This window comes from Elephantulus edwardii, unplaced genomic scaffold (assembly GCF_000299155.1).
Source record: "Elephantulus edwardii isolate Elephantulus edwardi_28Jun2011 unplaced genomic scaffold, EleEdw1.0 scaffold00184, whole genome shotgun sequence".
NCBI lineage: Eukaryota > Metazoa > Chordata > Mammalia > Macroscelidea > Macroscelididae > Elephantulus > Elephantulus edwardii.
The window spans coordinates 4,763,403-4,772,010 of NW_006399934.1; positions in this window are offsets into that span (position 1 = coordinate 4,763,403).

Consider the following 8,608-nt stretch of genomic DNA (forward strand, 5'->3'; position numbering starts at 1 on the left):
TTACTAAATTATAGTGCATGTTCTGAAGACAAAAAGGAGCGAAAAATAAAGCAATATTGTTTCAAGGCAAAAATCTTAGAGCAGTTGCATGTTAATGGTTTAAATTATTTAATTTGGTCACTTGACTACATGACAGCTACCCAAGAAGCTGAAGACAGAAAATCCATGCTGTGAAGGACGAGTAAAGAGTTACAAGGCAGAGAAAATTTGTTTGGCATTCTAAGTGGCAGAAACGTCTATTCTGTTTCTTTTTCCTTTGATGTGTGTGAGACACTTTACTCCTGTACTCTGTTCTGCGGCCTGATTTGATGTTACCATCTTCTAATAGTTTGTATTTGTGTTGGAAAACAGTGTTTAGCTAGATAGATTTTCTTATTGAGTGCCTTGTCTTCACAAAACCTTTTAAAAAATAGCTTCATCTTGTCTTGTTTTCTTTGGTGAAATATTCTTCTAGGTCATATAGCCCTGGTCTGTCCACTTGTTGTATATAGAGGTAACTTGGGATCTCTGTGAAGCTGAACACTGTGAAACTGATGTGTCAAATGTGAGCATGGTTACCCCTGGTGGACAGTGTTTGGTGGAGCTCCTGATTAAAACAAGCTTGGAAGCTGGAATGGCATCCACTTCCAAAATAGCTTGCTTGCCTCTGGAAACCTTATGAACCTGGAGAAAGGATGAAAGTTATACAAGTGTCCTGGTCTTTCATTCATAGGGTCACTATGAGTCACCCATGACTCGATGGCACTTAACAACAATAACAGTTCTGTACCCACGATGGCACTTAACAACAATAACAGTTCTGTACCCAGGAAATTTGTTCTGAAGACTTTGAAAATTTTCATTTCATACTTCCTTATTTCAGCTAATTTTCTGATTCATATGAATAGTTTCAAGGATCCTCTGTGTTGTTGACATGTACTACAAATTTACCTCTAAAAAGCCCTTAAGGAGTCATTGAAGAGTACCCATTAGAGAGTTAGACTGCTAAGTAAAATGTTGTTGGTTCAAATCTACCAACTGCTCTGCGGGAGAAAGATGAGGCTGCCTGTTTGTACAAGGCTTTACCACTTTGGAAACCCTATATGAGCAGTTCTAGTACATGACAGTTGGAATTGACTCCCAGAATTAGGTTTAGGTCTCATGCTACTTCTGACCTAGGACATTCATAAATGCTAAAATTTTTGACTAGAACATTTTCCTGCAACTAATTTGCTTAGTACCTATTCATTTTGAGGTTTACAAATTATATTTTTTAAGAAAATATTTTGATAGAAATTCTGAAAATTTATATTTTTTGAATAAAATATGTAATGTGAGTTAACATAGTAAGTTGGCCTAATTCCTCTTCAGAAACAGAAGGTTTGAAAAAAAAGTAAAAGTGCAGTGAATGATTTTTAACTGTGCCATTTCCTTCTCTTTTTTTAACATATTTTTATTGGTTTGCATAAAATCATTCATATACATTTTATTTCATTCATGTACATTGTGTTTCATTCATGTATATTGCATTTTTTAAATTTCTTTTTATTTTTTTATTATTTTGTGTGTGTGTGCGTGTGTACCGTCAAACTGGATCTGACTGGTACAGGAGGAGATTGTCCCTCCTTTCCCGGCAGAGCATCTGGTGGATTTGAACCATGCACCTCTGGGATTGCAGTGGTATATTGTATTTTATATACATTATATTCTAAATAATTAACTACTATTGATCTATACTTATTATCACCCTGTCTTTGCAATTCCTCATTCAATCTTTCCTATTCCTTAACCTCCCCAATCTGCTCACTAGCCTCTAGTATCTTAGTAGATTTCCTCTACCCCTTCAACATTTTCCTTCCTACTTTGAACATTTGTATATCTCTTGCTCAATTATCCTCCTATTTTCACAATAATTGTCTTATGTGGTATTTGTCCTTATGAGACTGAGTTAGTTCCCTCAGAATAATGCCCTCTAGACTCTCATATACTATGTAATAATTTATGAAATCACTGCTCTTTAGAGTTTCATAGAATTCCATTGTGTGACTGGACCACCACTTTTCAATCCATTCTTTTGTTGATTGGCATTTAGGCTGTTTCCATTTTCTTGCTATTGTGAATAACATTGCTCTGAACATAGGTATACACATCTCTGTTCATGTTTCAGTTCTGATTTCCTTTGGCTATATTCCAACAATGGAATAGCTGAGTCATATGAGATTTCTATATTCAGTTTTTAGAAGAAAGACCAAACTGTTTTCCAGAGTGGTTGTACTATTTTAATCAAACCAGCAATGTAGAAAAGTTCAATTTCTTTCATCTTCTCCAGTATTTATCGTTTGTTGTCCCGTTAAACTTTTATACTGGTAGTATCTCATTGTTGTTTTGATTTACATCTCTCAGATTATCAGTGACTTTGAATATTTCTTCATGTGTTTGTTGACCATCTATCTGAATGTCCTCCTTTGTGGAAAGTCTTTTCAACTCTATTGCAAAATTAATTCTTCAAAGAGATAGAAAGGGTGGTTTTCAGTTTTATATGAAAAGGAAAGAGACCCAGAATAAGCAAAGCTTTTCCGAAAAAGGAAAATTAAATTGGATACATAGCACTCAACTGATCTCAAAACCTACTCACAGCTGTAGTAACAAAAACAGCATGGTATTGGTACAATGACAAACACAGAGACTCACAGTATAGAATCAAGAATCCAGAAATCAACCAATCTTCTAATGGCCAACTGGTATTTGACAAGAAACAAAATCTATCAAATGGGGAAATGACAACATTTTCAACAAATGGCCTGGCAAAGCTGGACATGTATCTGCAGAAAATGGAAAGAGGATTCACATCTCACACCACACACAAAACCCAACTCAAAATGGATCAGAGACTTGGCAGTAAAACAAAATTATTAGGATCCTCAGAGACAGAATGGGACCAAACTTCGAAGCACTACTCGATGAAACAAACAGGTATGCAAATACTTTAAATAACGCAGAACCAGGAGAGTATAAAATTGACAAATGAAATGGAAAAACCCAATCCCTGTGTGCATAAAACACTTTTTGCAACAATATGAAATCCAATAGACTGGTGAAAACCACATGGCAATTACATTCAAACAAAAGCCTTGTATCTAAAATTTACAAAGTACTATAGGGAATCCAACAAAATATAGAAAAATAAATGATTTTTTTTTAAAGTGAAGAGGAGACGAATGAAAGGGTAACTTTCAGAGGTTCTTCTATTGATAAAATTAGTCATGATGAAGTGTTTTTTACTGTTAATGTGAAGTACTCTATGATGAACATGTAAATCTCCATTATGTTTTCTCTCACTAAAAAACATCCACTAGATCACAAAGATAGAATATAACAGTGAAAAGAAAAATATTAAGGAGTTACTTAATTAGAAATTAAAAGATATAAATAAATGTATAGAAATAATTAGGAATTAAAATGTAATATAAATATAAAAGTAAATATAAATATAAAGTTAAATATATTTATATGCATCTTAGGACATGCAATGAAGTATAATATTTGTATAGATAAAAGCAATTGTCACATTTCTTTATTCAGTCATGGTGTCTTGATAACTCTGAAAAACCCCCATTACAGACAAACAACTGTTTTTGAGTTGATTCCAACACATATCAACTCTACATCAGTTTTCCAAGGCTGTGAATTTCTACAGAAGTTGATAGCCCATCTCTCTCCAAGGAAACCCAGGGGATTCAAACTGCTAAACTTTTTAGTTAGCAGAGAAATAGGTAATGCACTATGGCACAAATGGTTCCTTATTCACTTTAGTTTCTAGAATTCATCTAAATATCAAATCTAAAACAGATATTTTTCCTTGAACTAGAATTTGAACATTTTAAACCAAAGGCTTCTTACAATAATGAAAATGTTATTGTAGTGTTAACTTAAAAGTTGGTTTTTTAAAATCATTGCTTTAGTCTCCAACTACCTTCATTGTTGATGCATGGAGTCGCAAATCAGATCACCTGGGAAATCAGCAACAGCTGGAGAATCAATATAGCAAGCACTCTCCACACCTGGTGAGTATGTGAAAATACCAGCTCAGGAGTAGCAGCATGACTATATCTAAGCATCCACAGGCATCAGGCCTGGCCTATTGATCACCAGTTTCTGTGAGAAAACTGAACTCCATACCTGCAGTCATGGGAGGAGTCATTCCCCTGATGGGTCTGAGTCATTGTGGGATCTTCTAAGAAAATCCTTACACACACACACACACACACACACACACACACACACACACACACACCCATACAGGAATTGGGAAACAGCCATGGATGGAGCTGTTAATTTCAGACTTAATGAATTCATGTAACTGGGTGAACATTTACAATTATGTTGATTTGAGGCATCTGATTATAAGTGCTGTTAATCTTAGTGCATAGTATAAGAAAAAGTTATCAAGCATTTTTATTAATGACTTAAAACTAGAATATAATTTTTTTAAGAATGCAAACAAGAACATTTTCACTATTTTTAGGTAGAAAACTAAGCATCTATACTGGAAATTAATTATAAAAGTGTAATATAAAAATTCCATGGTCATTGAGTGGATTCTCAGTTGACAAGCTGTTGATTTTCAAGTTTTTAAATCTCTGTGAGAGGAGACTGTCAGTCTTTCTCCAATAGAGTGACTGGTGGATTTAGACCATTGACTATTTGGTTAGCAGCCTGATACATTTCAAAATACACCACCTGGACTCCTAACTGATGGGATAGTGTGATACAAATTATTAAACACTCAGCTACTAAACAAAGGCTGGAGGGTGAAAAGCTATCTTAGAAGACAGGTTTAGCAATCTACTTTTAAAAAGGTCACAGTCATGAAATGCCTTTTTGCGTACAGATCTACTCTGATATGTGTGTATTATCATAAGTTAGAATCAACTCAGTGATAATTGGTTTTACAGTGATAATTGGTATATGTAAAGCTTGCTGTGTCCATATGAACAGTTGTGTATTATTTCTAGATAATGCTTCAGGAATATATTAAATGCCATTTGTAACAATCACAATATGATGCCTTAGAAGAAAGCGGATTAAAGCACATACATCCTGTTCCTCATTTTGAATATAAATGTAGAGATAATTGGAAAGGGACATGGGTCCTAGTGGTAAGAAGTGCTACAATCCCAAAGGCATATGGCCCGACTCTACCAGCTTCTTTAAACTTTTCCTATGCAATTTTCTGCCCCTGGAAATCTGCTGGAGCTATGATTGGTTCTTAATCAATAGTATACAAAACCAACAGCAAAGTGTTAGTGGAGATTTTTCTTGAGTGCAGATAGTAAGGATTTTTGAATGTTCTTATTTTCATTTCTACATTTATCAAATATTCTGGAACAATATTTTTTAAATTTTATTGTGTGTCTTTTAGTGAAAATTTGGTTTTTTATTTAATGTAAGTTTTGTTTGCTTGATATTCATTTCAGTTTCATTATTTTAACAACATTTTTATACTGTCTCCCTGTTAATCGTTTCCATTAACCTTTTTTACTATCCTTTCCTACCTTCTGAGTTTCATTTTGGGCAAATATGACCCTTTTTATCTTATGAGATCTTTTTAAGAAAAGAATACTTTCTGATGTTATAGTTCCTGACCCTGTAAGCCTTTGTAATATTTGGTGGAAATTAAACCATGAGGGTGAGTTTAGTTCCAAACTGAAAGGATCAGTACAAAGAGCCAGTCTCTGAAGTTCCATCATTCTGTATTAGACCAGTTTCATATTTTTCTCCCACTCCATCTTGTAGCTACTTACTATCTATGTCTTCTAGTCTTAGGAAAGTGAAGGTTGAAGTTCATGTGGCCTATAAATTCTTTGAACTAATTGCATACACCTTTGATTTTTCTATACTCTTTTTAATTCTGGACAGGGAGAGACCAGTAATTTAGATGGCTGCTTGCAAATTTTTAAGACCCTGTTTACTATTCATTAAAGTGGAATTTAAAACATTATCTTGCATTATTCCAGTTGACCTGATGTCCTCTGAAGGCCTAGTCCTGAGGCTCTAGGGCAACCAATTCATTCCTGGAGGGTCAAACATTATTAATTTCAAGCAGAAAAAGATAAATAAAAGGCAACAAAGTTGAGAAATATCATCTAAATATAAGCCAATGAATTCTTTCAAAAACATTAAAGAACTCTATGATCTTGAGGGATAAACAGCAGAAAAACAGTCCCTTGCTGTCAAGTGCCAATGAGTTGAGTACAACTCATAGTGACCCTATGAACAACAAATCTATATTCTGTCCTATTCTGTGCCGTTCTCACCATCTCTGATACACTTGAGCCTATTTCTACAGACACCATGCCAGTCCATCTCATTTCACTGACCGTTCAACTTCCCAAGCATGGCATCTCTTTCCAAAGAACAACTTCTCCTAGCAAAATGTCCAAAGTATGAAAGATGAAACTCTGTCATTCTTGTATCCAAGAAGCTCTCTAGCTGGACATTTTCCAAGGCACACTTGTTTATTCTTTTGTCACTCTATCGGCTGCTATTCAGTACTCATTTCCAATACCACATCTCAAATTCATCAATAATTTTTCTGTCATCCTTATTTGTTTCCCAGCTCTGAGATGCATAGTAATTGATTTAAAAGACCATGGCCTGAATCATGTGCACCTTAGACTTGAACATCGTTGCTCTTCAGTATTATAGAGAGGTCCCTGACAGTGGACTTTTCCAAAGCAATACTTCTCCTGATTTCCTGATTACTGGACCAAGAGTACTGATGTGGATCCAAGTAAGACTAAATCATTGAGAGTTTCAATCCTTTCTTTATCTATCATAATCTTGTCCATTAGTCCAGTGGTAAGAACATTTGCTTTCTTAATGTTGAGATCTAATTAATATTGAAGGCTATAGTCTTTGATCTTCTGCAGCAAGTATGTCACATCCTTCTCACTTTCAGTAAACAAGTTTGTATTATCTGCATAACATAGGTTGTTGATAAGTCTTCTTCCTATCCAGATGCCACTTTCTTTCTCATAGAGTTCAGCTTCATGAATTATTTTATAACATATAGATTGGATAGGTATGGAGCAAGGATACAACTTAATGCACGCCCTTCTTAATATTAAACCATACAATGTCCCCTTGTTCCATTGAGAAAGTAGTTTTTGCTCTCGGTATAGATTTCATGTGAGCACAATTAAGGTTTCTGGTATTCCTATTCTTCTCAATGTTAGTAACAGCTTTTGTTTTTCAATGAATTTAGAAATTGACAGTTTTTAAAGATTTTTTTCTTACCCATGGGATAGACAGGCAACATCATGATAGATGAAGAAAACATTCAAGGTATAAACAATTTCCTCTTAATCTGGATCCACAATCAATACCTTTTAGTACCAGCAGTCAGAAAAGTTCAGAGCTTTTGTACATAGAGTCACTATAAGTTGTAGTCAAATCAACAGCACAAAACGACAACAACTGCATTGGCAAAGTCTGCAGTCAGGGGCCTTTCCAAATTATTGAGGAGCAATGATGTCAGTTTAAGGATTAAGGTTCATCTGATTCAGGCCATTGTCTTTCCAAACACTTGCTATGCCTCTGAGACGTGGACAATGAATAAGGATGGCAGAAGGAGAATTTATACCTTTGAGCTGTGGTGTTGGAGAAGAGTACCTAATGTCCCATGAACTGCCAAAAGGAAAATATATATATATCTCAGAGAAAGGCAAAGATGATAACTCTTCATCTCACATATTTTTTCCTTTATATATTTTCTTATTCTTAATAATTTTAATGAAAATTTACAGACTTTGGATTTCTGTTCACTCAATGTTACGCTTTTCTCCCTGCCCTCCTTAGCCCTCCCCCAGTTCATTCTTCTCTTTGAAAAGTAAAGGGAAAATTATTTCATTGTTAAACAATTCCCCCCAAGTCCAGTCCACAGTGCAGCCTTCGATCTAGACTCCTGTCATGACAAAAATACCTAATTATATATCATTTTTAAACAGTTTTCTTCCTTACCTGTTTCAACGCAGTATAAATTATTTATCCCATCTTTCTCATTCTCCCCCCAACCCCAATGCCAGTCTCATTTTACAACAATGGAACTATGCAGTATATGTCTTTGGTGACTGAGATACTTCACTCAGCATAATGTCCTCCAGGGTCACCCATTTTGAATAATATTGCACGAGTTCCTTGTTTTTCAACGCAGCATACTGTTCCATTGTATGAATATACCATAGCTTTTCTATCCATTCGTTTGTTGATGGGTACTTGGGTTGTTTCCAACTCTTTGTTTGCTATTGTGAACAAAGCTGCAATAAACATGTGTGTGCTTATATCTGCTTGGGTGGTGGTTATGGTTTCTTTGGGGTATATTCCCAGTAGTGGAACTGGTGGATCAAATGGTATCTCTATTTGCAACTTTTTGAGAAAGTGCCATACAGCCTTCCATAGTGGTTGCACCATTTTACACTACCACCAACAGTGAATAAAGTTTCCAGTTTCTCCACAAACCTTGCCAGCATTTGTTGCTTGTTGTTCTGTTAAATTTTGCTATTCTTACTGGAGTGAGATGATATCTCATAGTTGTTTTGATTTGTATCTCTCTTAGAGCTAGGGATTT